Source organism: Silene latifolia, chromosome 1 (assembly GCF_048544455.1).
Source record: "Silene latifolia isolate original U9 population chromosome 1, ASM4854445v1, whole genome shotgun sequence".
Taxonomy (NCBI): Eukaryota; Viridiplantae; Streptophyta; class Magnoliopsida; order Caryophyllales; family Caryophyllaceae; genus Silene; species Silene latifolia.
The window spans coordinates 28,555,095-28,569,986 of record NC_133526.1 but is presented as its reverse complement, the minus strand read 5'-3'; the positions used below and the strand labels follow the sequence as shown (position 1 = coordinate 28,569,986).

Sequence of the window (14,892 nt, the reverse complement as noted above, 5' to 3'; positions counted from 1 at the left end):
TTATTCAATTTATTCCACACTTTTAGGAGTCATTTCATTCGTTATTTCCTTTGATTTGTATTCTCATGAATCATGAGTAACTAGTCTAAATTCTAGAAATATTTGATGTCTGCGATTCAACCTTTTACTTTTCTTGTTTTCTCTTTTGACTTGTCCTTGGGTAGAAATGTGGAATTTGAGATGACTCCATTACAAATTACTCCCTCTCGTCTCGGTTATTTGTCTACGTTTTATTTTAGGTGTTTCAACTAATTCTTTGTTTTTCTATTTTAGAAATGTCTTTGACAGTCTATTACATTCTCCACGCCCGATTTAATCCACTTGTCTAATCTATAATTGATATCTTCGTGTTTCCTTAGTTTTATGCCAAAACCAAAGAGAAGCAAATAATTGGGACAAAGTAAGTACTACCCAATTTGACATTTTATTTTTATGCATTCACTTACTCAGCAACTCTCCTATAGGACCGTCCTATAGCATAGGACTGGCCCAAAAGGAGAGAAACCCAAAAATAACACCTCTAAGTTAATTACTATTCTATTTTTATTTTAACAACACGACATTTTATGATAAAAACTAACATATTTAAATATACAATTTATTAATATAAAATTTTAGGTTATCAAAATAAAATATTTTTTTTTACAAGTATATTAAGGACTTTTGGTTATTTGATTAAAAAAAGGGAGCTTTAAGTAATTGTTTGGGCTTTTGGATTATGGGTTGGTCTTATGCTATAAGACAGTCTCATACAATAATTTGTGTCACTTAATACATGTGATTATAAGTGTCTTGATTAGAAATAATGAATACTATATGACGGTCTTACATAACACTAGTTGACATGTCTTATCTAACGATAACGCTAAGACTATTGGGATCGAGCCCATACCAATAACATTTCTTTTTAAAGCAGAAATGCATTCTACCTCGGACTATTATGGTATTTTATACCATCATATATTTCATCCGTGTCGGTTATTTAATTATCTATTTTATTTTGAGGTGTCTCAATCAATTATTTACAAATGACTAGGAGTAACGATTTTACCCAATTTACGGAGTATTTATAAGCAAAGACATTACTAGTTTACTACAAATTCAGTAATTCTCATTACTACTCGTATATTAATATTGCTATTGAGGGACCGTGTCTCTAAAGTTTTTGTATTAAGATGTAATAACACAATGGGAGTGTTTTGTCTCTCATATTAAAGGGTAGATTGATTACTTGATAATTGAATAATGGATGGTGATAGGTGTCACCGGGTGACGCCGAATCTCGGTACCACCATAATTATAAAAATAGAAAAAAGAGAAAAATAGAAACTTAAGGGGCAGGAGCAAGAGTGCAACAGCACCATCAGAAGTTGGCCTATAAGTCACAAAATAATGTGTCAAATTTCGTTGTCAACTTAAGTTGGCCTATAACCCATTGAGCACTGGTAAGCGTTCCAATCGTGACAATCCGAAGGGGAAGGCCTCGCGTAAAAAGTCCCCAATATTTCCAAAGTTTTTCACAGCCTGCAAAATTATTATATGCATTTTTAGTTTGTACAGGTACAATCATTGTGACAAATGAAACAAGGGACAGGGGAAACATACATGTTTAGGTAAATGCTTTTATTGCTTTTATTCATGGTAATGACTAGTGAATGAGTCTTGTAGAGACATTCGACCAAACAAAATAAACTTGTGTATTCTTCTCTCATATAGTATATGGTTATAGGCTGTTCAAATATGTAAGATGGTATCAATCGTTGGTTGGCGCAGACGCGCAGTGGTATCATGGGGCTGCACTTGGTAGGGAGGTCTGCGGATCGATCCCCCACAACTGCGATTGGGAGGGGGTTTAAATACCGTAATCCTTGGACACGCCCCGAAATCCGGATTGGTCGGCCCAATGTGGCTCGGATTACCGGATGGTTTAGACCAAAAAAAATATGTAAGATGGTCCCACCTAAGTTTTTGTTTGTAACCTTTTTAAGTTTTTAGGACCGAGCGTATAATACGATATCTTTGTGAAGAACACACATCGTTAAGCTATAGTGAAATGTCAAACTAATGTGTTACGAAGTATGACTTATGACAAGGTAACTTTTTCATTGATTCAACTTGTTGTGAAGTAGATAAAAAGAGGACATAGGCTACCTAATTGCTCATGTGAACAATTGCCATCTATGTTTGGAGGGGGAAATAAATTAGTGATGACCAATTGGGCTGAACACTATGAACCAACTTGTCTACAATGAACCAATTGGGAGAAGAGCAGGAATGAGAAAATAGATGAGAAAGCAAGAAAATAACTTCATTTCCTGTGCGTCTAAAGATAACTATGTACGGAGTACCAAGTTTTAACTACTAGACTACTATGAATTCCAACAACTTAAAAGACACCAAAACTCTGAATGAACCTCCGCCAAAAAATGACTCAGAATGTTCGAAAAATGCATGTGGGTGCTTTGAGCATAACCGGAAAGCTCGAGAGACCAGACGACTACTATGCACCTGCTTCAGGAGACCGGATTTGTTGCTGCAACTCTTGGTTTGCATTTATCAGAAATTGGTCCCAACCACTCCCTGAGCTCATATCTGTATAATCGTAAAGCACTGCTGCACTGCAGTCTTCAAACCCGGAAGTACACTACATTGACTATCCACAATTCTAAATTTGACATCCTCGGCTACCTGACTTTGCTCCAATTCCTCCCAGCTAAACAGTCAAGGCAATGTAAAGGCGGCCCACGGATTGAAATCAATCAACTTCACCCTTTTCTCGTTTGTAACATAAACATCAAATGTGTAATCATCGGACTTGAACCTTTCTTGAATGTTTTTGATGAAAAAATCCTCGATCAGCTCTTTGAGTTCATTTTTCTTGTCAAGGAGAGTAGGATAAAAACCAGCGACCTCCCGTTGAAAAATCCCAACGAGTTGCTGATCATGAACAAAACAACGAAATTCCATCTCAGGTCTGACAGATGGGTACCATTTCCGAAGAGCACCTTGACAAAGTCTTGTCATTGCATGAATCATAAGCGTGGCACAAGTCATGGACCAGTGAATCAGATGACCATAGTAAGAGAGCTATGTGCCTATGTCACTAAAAGATGTGCATTTAAGGTTCCCAGTTGGGCTAATCCAAGCAGCGTCTTTCGGAGAACTCCAATTAAGCTTAGGAAAGACGGCACCACCTAGGGATTCAATTGACTCGTTGATGTTCAACTCAAGTTCTGGGAATGATGGTGGAGGTGAAGGTTGCTCTGATTCGTCCCCAGATCCCTCGGACACTTCAGGATTATGAATTCTGTTAGGGAACACATCATCATTTGAAACAGACAGGGAGTAGTAAGGGTCCTGAATCTTCAGTTAAGTAATGAATAGACGATTCTGGAAGTTCATGAAAGATGGTTTTTATAGAAACCGTGTTAAATTCTGGATACCACTCTCGAATCTGGCAACGGCTAATTTCCTCTTGCTTCATTTGCTGAAATGAAAGCAGATGGAGCAACAATCAAGAACCAATAACAAAATACAGAAGAGCTAAAAGGAAATCATCAGTCTAAGGACACACATAACAGGACGATAAGTTCAGCCTTAAACTTGTGGACACAACTTTATTACAACATTCAAACTTCAAAGCCAACATAAATGCCAAACTTTCAGCACCCAACATCCGACAGCAAAATCAACAATTAACTCAAAAATTAAACAAACAAGGAGCCATCTAAAATCGGCTTTCGAGTTGTCGATTACTTCACCTATACAATTAAGCCAAATAAAATTGATTTCAGCAATAACAATCAAACCTCAAGTTACTAAGAATTGGCTTTCAGGTCATTGATTCCCTCACCTATACAATTACGGCAAAGAAATCGATTTTACCCAGAACAATCAAACCCAAAGGTACTTATTTTACTACCGAAATGAGTCTCAGATGGTACCACTGGCACTTATTTTACTACCTATACAATTAAGGCTATGTGGGCTCAAGAGTCAAGCCAGAGGTAAAATTTAGATAAATAATTTTTAGTTGTTTATAGAATCACTGCCCCCTTGTAGCAATGTGGTTGGAAGAGCATTTTCGGAAACATTGAAAAGTCCACCATTATTTTGTTATCTGTCAAATTTATGAACAAATATTACTATCCCAACACAAATGTGTCGGAGTCGGCAATATTTTTTTCCCAAAATGTACTCTTAAAAAAGAAATCGTTACAATTGTAATGGAAAAAAAAACATATTTTCAAAGAATTGTTATATGAAATCAATCGGTCTCACATCTAAAACATCATGTAACGAAAGGATGGCACCAACTTTTTTATAAGTTCACCAGTTAAAAAATCGAAAATATTGTGTAAATAAAAAACAAAAGTGGCATTGAACGTTCCGCAAAATTCAAAATAACAAGTAGTCTTCGTATAAATTTATGAAATTTTAAATCAGCCCATTGTAAGTCACATTCCTGGATCCGCCCCTAGATGGTACTTACCCGATTAGGGGTGGAGAAGGATGAGGAGAAGGAAAAGGCAGTTTTTCTAGTGCTTTCTTAAAGAAGTATTTGTATTTGATAAGGTAGTGTTTGGGAACTTATATTTCATTTGAAATCAAAATTTCCAAATCATGAAATCTAATCCAAATTAATCGTTTGGATAGATTGTGATTTTTTGAATCTATATTTATGAATTCCAAATTTATTGTTTGGGAATTTTTGAAATTTCAAAATCCGAATTTGTACTCAATGATACATTTAAAAAAGCTAACAAATTCATGATCTATCTTAATCTTTGCTGTCATTTTAACAATGCAAACTACAATTTGTTGTATCATCAAAAAAAAAAATTGAGCGTCATAACTGAAAACCATAAGCATCAAAACAAAATAAGAACCCTAATTTTCCGAAAATTCACCCCAAAAACCCCTAAATTTTGCCTCTTAAATCACAGGAGATGAATAAAAACATTGAAAAGTAATTGAATAGACACTTAAAACTACTTTATACAAGTTTGTGTTTTAGTAGCATGAAATCAAATTTTGAAGAACGATAAAACTCTTGATAATCAACTTGAAAATTCATGAGAATAAAATTAAAACTCTTATATTGCACAATTGGTACTGCATAGAGTTCGATGTATGATTGCGCGGCGGAGATATTGTTGTAATCGTGTGTAGGTGTTGAAGAACAGAGGAGAGAGATGGAGCCATGGCATATGTAAATACGTGGGGGTGAGGGTGGTATTTGAAATGAACCTTTTTTCTTAAGCTTAGAATTTGACAGGATTTGATAGAAATCCAAATCCAAATATTGCTAACTCTCCAAACAGGAAATTTGTCCCAAATGTAGATTTAAGAATGAAATCCCCTTGTGTAGCCAAACAGGCCATAAGTGGAATCTGTTGGCAGTGGGAGAGGAATCTGTCGACATTGGTAAAGCTCAACGCACCTTCAAATCCCATTTTGGCAATCCTAAGTTAGCAATCCCCACTACGAACGTCGACCCCTAACACCGCAGATGACAGATTCCTCTCCCACTGTCGACTAGCATAATTTCTCCCGCTATGAAACCCTCAACGCATCCTCAAATCCCCATTTTGGCAAAGCTCGAATCTTTCCATGTAATCATAATACTTATAATACAAATGGGTTTCTATTTGACTCGTTTTAATCATAAGACGGATATGTCTACACACCAACGGATAACCTCGACCTTCTATCCGATCGAAGGACTATGGCAGCAAACCAAGGATACAGAAAACAGTAACAGGAGAAAATAAATTCACCCTAATTTCATATTTTGACACCAAAACGAGACATAAATATATTCCATAAATTACCGTTCTTAATAATAAAGTTTGAGAAATACATAAAAAGAGGGAGGGGGGAATGCACCTCGACAAAACTGAAACGGAAGGAGAGCGGTAGAGACGAGTGCGAGAGTGGCGGTTTGTGAATTGTGATGGTCGGGGCAAACTCGGTTTGGCTCCATCTTTATTATTCTTCACTCTTTTTTTTAAAGGGACATGCTAAATCCCGCACAAGATTTTACTCAATCTCGCACTTTTTTTTCCCTTATTCCGGGTGTACCCCTCCCATTTGTCACCTTCACCAAACAAGAGAGAGAACTCGACAAAGCACTCTCTCTCTCTACATTCTAGAGAGATGGAAAAAATCAAAAAAAAAGAAAAAAAAGGCAAAATCTAGAACGATAGGCCAATTTGCCCCAAATTCAATTAATCGATGCCTTTATCTCAGAATCACAAACCCTAATCAATCTATTAGCCAATTTTCTTATAGGTTTCCTCTTTCCCAATACCAAATTAACTTGAGATTTGGTAGATCCCCTTCTCAGAACAATTTTTTGACCATTGAAACCTGCTACCCAGATTTCTGGGTCTCATTCTCAGCCGATTTTTCCTTTTCCTTTGTGAAAAAAGTAGTGGTTGTGCTGACTTTAAGCGAGGTTGTCGTCAAGCGAGTCCTTAACCTTTGGTCTTTCTTCTTTTATCTGCTAGGGAAGATATGGGTTCCTTATCTTTGTGATCTGGTCTTTGGCTTCTACCCAAAGGTTTTCCTGCGATCTACTGTTGAAGCCTTCTCTTTTTCTCTCGGTTTTGTGGTAGGACTTCCAACATCTCCCCTTTCATCCGGGGGTGTTTTATCCTTCCATTTCCTTTTGCCCGGGTTTGTTCTCTCACCCTTTAGTATTTCCTTTATTGCTGCCTATATAAGAACTAGTTTAGTGACAGAAGTTATTGCAACTCTCTCCACTCTTCTATCAAAGCCTTTCTTTTTTAGTACTTTTCTGTTAAAGTCTGTTCTGTTTTTTGTAATGGAGTCAAATTTAAGTTTTATGAATGCTCTTTTAGGTAATGACCCTCCTCCTTCTGTAACTCTGGTTGACGAGGCTGGACCCTCGAACTCCTTTATGGACGTTCCTGAGAGGGACCAGCCGGTGACTCAACATTCAGAGATACCAGTTGCTCATGTCGAGCATGAAACAGACCGTCTCGCAGGTCATTCTTTTGCTATTCATGATCTTCCCGAAGTGAAAGATGAAATTTTTAAGTTAACTAAGTCTTGCCTGGTTGGTCAAATGTTACAAACCTCTGTGGATTATAAACTTGTCATTGCTCGTCTTAGAATTGAATGGAATTTTGCTGCTGGTAGTATCGATTTTTTAGACATGGGTAATCAATGGGTGCTAATTAAATGTGCTAACCCTAACGATAAGGATCGAATTTGGCGTGATATACCATGGCATGTTCAAGGTGACTTATTTGTCATAAATCCTTGGAGACCTATGTTCGATCCGTTTTGTGAGTCTATTACTCATGCTGACGTGTAGGTTAGACTTCCCCGCTTCCCAATCGAGTTAGCTAGCTTTGTCCCTATCTGTAAACTCTTTGAACTTAATAAGGTTGGCACACTTATTAAATTAGATATTTGCACTGAAGAAAAATTTAAAATAAAGTTTGCAAGAGCTTGTGTGTCTGTTAACGTGACTGCCCCTTTAATCTCGTATGTTGAAACTGCTACTGTCGGAGGTCTCATGGATGCTTTTGTTGTATGGTACGAAGACTTTCCTATTGGTTGTTCTTGCTGTGGTTCACCCTCTCATATAATTGATGGCTGCCCTTTATTGTCCCTCCCCAAAAGGGAAAATAAGATTTTTATTAAAAAAGATCCTAAGTTGCTTGAACTTTCTGAGTCAATTTTGGCCAGGGCCTCTTGGGTAGCATCGCATGGTATCACGGCCGAGACGACCGATGTGATCCATGCCCCAATGAGGAGCGTGCCTAAGACGAAAGTTAAAGCTCCTTATAAGAAAGTACCTCTGAACCCTTCGAAAAAAAACAAATGAAATGTCAATTCTAATATCCCAAAGAAGGATAGAGTTGCATCAAATGCAATTGTTATTAGGGAACCATCTGAGGTCCCTAATAAAGCTAAAGAATCTGAGCAAATGAATACAAGGAAAGGCAAAGAAAAAATGGTCTTTGAAACAAATGAGTCTTCTGTTAGTCATGCTAGTCATGCTAATCTTGCTAATCTGGATCTAGGTCAGGATCTAAAAAACCCAGATCTAGGTCCTGATAGTTTCCCTATAGAGTTCTTTCAAAAATATTGGGATATTGTAGGAAATTCTGTAACTAAAGCAGTTCTAGCTTTTTTCCATTCGAGTAAATTATTAAAAGAAATAAATCATACTTTCATAGCATTAATTCCTAAAATTGATAATCCTCAAACAACAAATCATTTCCGCCCTATTAGTCTTTGCTCAACAATCTATAAAATTATTTCGAAAATTTTGGCCACTCGTCTTCGTAGTGTCTTGCATAAGATTATCCACCCTTTTCAAGGTGCTTTTACACCTAATCGTTTTATTCAAGATAATATCCTTCTTGCCCACGAAATTTTCAACTCTTTTAAGCGTAAAAAAGGTAAAGGTGGCTGGATTGCTATTAAACTTGATATGGAGAAAGCCTATGACCGACTAGAATGGAACTTTATTGAGGAAACTTTTAGACAAATGGGTTTCAATGATATTTGGATTTCATGGATCATGGAATGTATAAAAACTGTCTCGTTCTCGATGTTAGTAAATGGAACAGGGTGACGTTTTACACCCACTCGAGGCATTAGACAGGGAGACCCACTCTCGCCGTATATATTCATTATGTGCGCCGAGAGTTTAGCAAGATCTCTACAAAAAAATAGTGATCTTAGTTCTAGTGATATTGGTATTAGAATTGGATCTGGGGTGGAGAAAATCCATTTTCTCACTTTTGCGGATGATACTATTATTTTCGCTAAAGCCTCAAATCAGAGTTGTAGAACCATTAAATCTATTTTAGATAAATTCTGCACGATATCAGGACAATTTATCAATTTTGACAAATCCACCTTTCAATGCACTAGAAATATTGACCGGCCTTTTCAAGAATCCTTTAGAGGTATTCTCCGTATGAACGAGGAAGCTCACCCAGGTAAGTACTTAGGATGTCCTATCATTGATAGTAGAGTTACTAAAAATACCTTCGACAGTATTATTCATTCTTCTCATAATCAATTATCAAAATGGAAAGCGAATTCTTTATCACAAGCAGGTAGACTTGTTCTGATCAATGCAAATTTAGCCTCAAAAGGAACTTTTCAAATGCAAAGCTTCCTTCTTCCCTCGTCAATCCATAAAATATTGGATAAGATTAATAGAGATTTTCTCTAGAACAAGAATCCTTCTCAACGATCCCCTAATTTGATTGGTTGGTAAAAAGTATGTTTACCGAAATCTTTGGGTGGACTAGGAATAAAAACGTCTGAAGCAGCTAACAAAGCTCTCCAAATGAAACTCTTATGGAAAATTCTTATGGATAAGGAAAATATATGGGTCAAAGTGATAACTAAAAAATACTTGAGAAATTGTTCACTTTTTGACCATAAGCCAAACTCACTATCCTCTTGGCAATGGCGTAAGCTTATGAGTCTTCGAGATCTCTTTAGAAAAGGACTAAGATGGCAGGTAGGTAATGGTAGCAACATTAAGTTTTGGTCTGATAATTGGGTTTTTTCACACCCACTTACAAGCAGTATGGTTGATGATGATAGTAACCGTGATCCCAATCTTTTGGTTAAAGATTTTATAACCTTAGACAAACAATGGGATGTTTGTAAATTATCCAGTTTAGTGAATAATGATATTGTTAATCAGATTACTAACATTCAACTTGTAATACCCGCCCTTTTAGAGACCCGTTGACCAGCGTTGACTGACCTTGACAGCGGTAATAGTCCTTAGAAGTGCGTACCAAAGTTATCCTGTGTTTTGAGTTAAGGGTGGTACTCGATAGAGTAGAGGCTACTCGATCGAGTAGCTTAGATACTCGATCGAGTAGGGGACACTCGATCGAGTAGGTAGGCCACTCGATCGAGTAACGGGTTTTCAGCGAGGGTTTATAATCGTGTTTTGTTATATCCGCAAATCATTTCCGCCTCACTTCTTCAGATCCCTAGGTCGCCTCTTTCCTTTCCCTTCACCATATAACCTCCATGGAAGCCCTTGAAGGTCCTTATGCCTTAGGAGTGCGTAGCTTGAGTCGGGTAGCGGTCCTTTGCCAAGTTCTCCTCTACTAGGTATGTCGTCATCATCATCTATGCCTTGTGTTTTCAGTTAGGGTTTGCTTAGTAGGTAATAGATGGTTGTATTGTGTGTATAGGTGTTGCTTAATTGCTGGGTTTTGCGTGTATGAGCGTGGAATGGTTGCAGTTGCTTAAAGGTAGGTTCGCCTACTCAGTTTTTATGGATGGTCTAGTGTGTCGGTTGTTGTGTCGTGATTGTTGTGTTGTAGTCGTGTTGTGTGGCAGCGTATATGCGGTATTCGGTTGGTGTATACAGTTTGTTGGTTGTTGTTATATTGCAGATGTCTGTGATTGTTTGTCTCTGGTTCTCGAGGTGCGCCCTCGGCTGAGTGGAGTCACTTGCGGGAGTGGCTTCACGCCCTAGTTTCGCCCTCCGTGGAACCCGCCACGGGAGGGGATGTGCACATTAATGGGACATGGTTATCGCTCGGTATGATGAGCGGGGATTTGGTGGGTACGGCTGCGGTCCCCCACTGGCAGGGCTGGTCCAGTGGACAGTCGGTGACGGAGATGGATTGGTGTGGGTGTGATTGTGTGTGTGATTGGTTGTGTTTGTATGGTATTGATAATTGTTGTTGGTCTATGTAGAGTCTTGTGATCTCAGTTACTGACCTTGTGTGGTTGTCTTGTTTGTTTATGTGTCATGACGTGATCCCTTATGGTGAGCAGTCAGTCTTAGCAGGTGTTGGTGTGGTTGATAGCGGGAGTCCTGGCAGGGATGAGTCTTCACGAGTTGTGATAGCGACAGAGTATAGTTGATGAGTTGTATCTTTATTTGTTAAGTTGGTTGTAACGCTTGTAATATAACTATAATTGTTCTTTTATCGACTTTTGATGATTACTTACCTCGGGCAACCGAGATGGTAATGCCCTTATATGCTAAGGAAGGCCTAGTTAAGGCTCCTCTGAATATGGGGGTGTTACAAAGTGGTATCAGAGCGACGATTTTGGAACCTCTAACAATTGAATATAATGAACGTAGTGAGTCTAATAAAATGAACCTGGTGTATGTATAATGGGAGCCCCAGCTGATGCTAGATTTTGGGTGAGAAGGCGCCCTCATTTTAAAATCTTGGCCCCATTGTACCTAAGCCAGCCACTGGGTATGGGAATGTGGAGTCCGTGTGTATGTATGTAATGTGTATGTTGATTGCGTCGGAACTATCTGTGGTTGAGTCTTTGTTAAAGTTGGTATGGGCATGATAGTTGCGTTTGGATTGTGTATGGTGAAGTTTTGGTAGAATTAGTGAGCTTGTGCGATGACTATGAGAAACGTAAAATGTTTTATTCAATAGAAATGCGTGAAAAGTGTGGAAGTGTATGCCGTAATATGAGAAGTGATCATGATGGTGTCTGCTTAAGGTGGTTGGTTATGGTGATCCTATATGAGTTTATAAGTCCTACGGTAGCTATAGTGATAATAGTTAAAGAAGTGTTGAGTCATAATATGAGAAATAGCAGATAGTGATGCATTTGTACAATGTTTTATGGCTAAAAATTTCCGCTTGCGTGGTGAATACTTTGTGTAGAATAATTTGTTTATGTGGAAATTGGAGCATGATATGCTTTAAATTGTCTATGTGGAATATACATTTGAATGACATATGGAAGAATAATTATCGTTATTTATATGTTTTAAATTGACGTGAGCATAAGTTTGCTGGCAATGTGGTAAAACGAGTTTAGATATGATATGATGATGTAATTGTGTATATGAGTGACTCGGTAGCAGGTAAACCGTGTTGTGTGAATTTGTTGTAGCGTATCATGATATGAATCTTGTCCGATGAGACGGTATGATATGTTTGAATAATAATGGTGATATAGAAGTGAGTACGATAACCAGTGACGAATTCCGAACTTGGTTTGGGAATCGACACGCGATATTGTTTTTGCAGGAATCTTCCATTAATTTCGTATTTCTGACCGAGTACCCAACCTTACTTGACCGAGTGCGAGTGCTTACTAGACCGAGTAGACCTCACTCGATCTGGTTAGGAAGCTATGACCTCGGAATGTAGAAATTTTCTGCAGATACTCGACGAAATAGCACCTACTCGATCGAGTAGAGGGCACTCGATCGAGTACCCTAGGCACTCGATCGAGTAGGCTACAGTGCAGTGGTCTTTACCGGTTTCTTAAAACCCTTATTTTCTTCCATTCTTCTCATTCTTTCTTCTTTATTCGAACCCTAAGCTCTAAAATCCCTCAAAAGTTCTCATATTCTTGTGGTTGTGGTGATTGATTTGGGTTGTTCTCTTAGTTTAATTTCGTTCTTTTACTTTCCATCTAATCAAGGTATGAATTTCTTCTCTATTTACATGTTTTGATCAATTGAATCTATTAGAATGATAGTGTAATCCGAAAATTTCGATTTACATGAACATAAATTGTTTGTAATTGTTATAATATGATCCACATGCTTCCTTTTGGTGATTGTTAATGATTAATTGCTCCAAAAATAGAATAGAAATTGCCAAATCGGGGACGAATTTTCTAGGGTTTGCAAAAATCAAAATCGATTTTGGTTGTTTTCTATATGTTGGATGATGAAATTGAGCACTATAAGTTGTATATACCATGTTGAAAGTTGGATTTTTGGTGATTTCCACCTTAAAAATTTGCCTTAAAACTCCGTCTAAAAAAAGTGCCCCAAATTGAAATTCGTTTTCTATATTTGAGATTTAGTGTTGGATATGAATGTATATGCAAGGGTTAAACTTTAATATGGTAATGGTGATGTTAATTGATGATGAATGTGTCAAAATCGTTACAGCTGTAGAGACCGTCTAACTAGTCTAATTGAGTTGTTTGCTTCTAATATTGAAGGATGGTGATGACATGTTTTAAGTTACCTTTCTACGAACATATATGAATATTTCACACGTTATCAAGTATTTATATGGAGTAGCATTTGAACCATGCCATGATAGCCGAATTGGTCGAGTAGATTATGTGTATCATGTTAATCTTTTCACAGTCATAGAGATCGTCTAAATGCTATAAACTGAATTTATATATACCAAATTGGGAATTTGTTGGTGAAAGTGTGTACCTAGATGAATATTCAAGGTTCAATTGTGTGAATTTTGTGTTTTACGTGCCTATGCAAGTTTATTTAAACCGTATGCTGAAACAGATGCCGAGACTAAACATAGGGACCCGACAGAGTAAGAGGGGGAGGGCTACTCAGCCCGAGATTGGGGAAGGTAGTGGACCCGTGGTACCCGCTGTACCGGAATACCCTTCAGTGGTTTTCGTAGATTTTAAACAGAGAGAGGTTTGTGGCGTTGCAAAAACGCAAGATGAGACCCACCCGATGTGTGGATACCACACTTCTTGAGGACTTGGGAATTGAGACGGATGTCCGTCATATCTTTGAGACTTTGGGATTTATGGGGTTGTATAGGTTGAGGAAGCATTCATACCCTTTCCTGACTTTGGAATTTATGAGCTCGTTTAATTACGAGCCAGCTGCACAAACTGTTGAGTTCCGTCTTATGAACACAAGTTTCTTGTTGACCATGGACCTTTTTGCTTCTCACCTTGGGTTGGCCAAGCCTCCCAAGGATTCCATCAGTGAAATTCCTTCTGAGTGCGGTGTTTGCCGCCTTATGCCTTGTCTTTCCGGAAAGCCAGCTCCCAGCTCCAGCAACATGTTGATTAATGATGTTCAACATGTTACTTTGAGGATCTTCCTTCGTTCTTTGTCAAACCTTCTTTATGAGAGGCCGGATATGAGTAAGCTGAACAATCATGAACTATTGCTTTTGATGTCTTATCTGAACCCGGAGTGGACCGAGAAGGTGGTCTTTAATGCTCCCGCCATGGTGTGTGCTAGCCTGGCTTTGATGGCTACTTCTACCACCCGTTACCTGAGTTGTGGTGCTATCGCCACTCGGCTAGCTGAAAAGCTAGCCTCCTTTGAGGCTTCTTCGGAGTACGTGCCTCTATCTACACAGGTGCCTACCATGGACAGAGACTACTACCTCGACCTGAAATGGTTGAGAACTGATGGTGGCCTAGCTTGGAAGGTGTGGGGTATGAGCTGGATGAGGATCCCGGCTCCTGAGCACCTTCCACCGACAGAGCCGTTAGACCCGGTGGTGGTAGTTGTTGACTCCGATGAGGAGGAGGAGGATGATGATGTGCCCCGGCAGTTGCAGACATACCTCATCGAGGACACGACTCTCTAGGTGATGCCCGAGCCGAAGAAGGGGGAGAACGTAGCAGCGGTGGAGGAGAGACCCAGGTTGGGGAGAGGACCTCGTCGAGTGAGGGAGAGGACAGCTGAGACTAGACCACGGCCGGCAGCACCACCGCAGCAACACCCTTTTCCTTGTTACCCCTACCTCGACACTCCGGAGACGCGTTCGAGCTACTTGGCAGAGAGAGTGTCATCTACTTTGACACTCCGGAACATGCATGAGATGGCGTACACTCAGGGGATTGGGACCGAGGGACCACATCCAGTGTGGTGGAGCGGAGTTGGGGACTATAGTGGGGTTTTCCACTCTTACGGGGTGGACCAGACGGCATGGGGGACACCTCAGTCCTTTGCCTTTGGTGGCTTGACCCCATGGTATGTGAGTCCTGGAGCTGGAGCAGGGGTTGATGCGGGTCTTGGGTCGTCGGGAGCAGGCACCTCGGGAGGAGATGGTGGTGGAGATGAGTTGATGGATGAGCAGCAGCAGCAGTAGGAGTGATACTCCTTTTTCCTTTCTCTTGTTTATGGTTGATGATGATGGATGATAT

At 39.1% G+C, this 14,892-nt stretch overlaps 1 pseudogene; it reads right to left on the bottom strand.

Annotated features, from left to right (window-relative positions):
- Positions 1–2,420: 2,420 nt before the first annotated feature.
- LOC141657628 (uncharacterized) lies at positions 2,421–5,988 on the bottom strand (annotated as a pseudogene).
- Between the last annotated feature and the right edge of the window lie 8,904 nt (positions 5,989–14,892).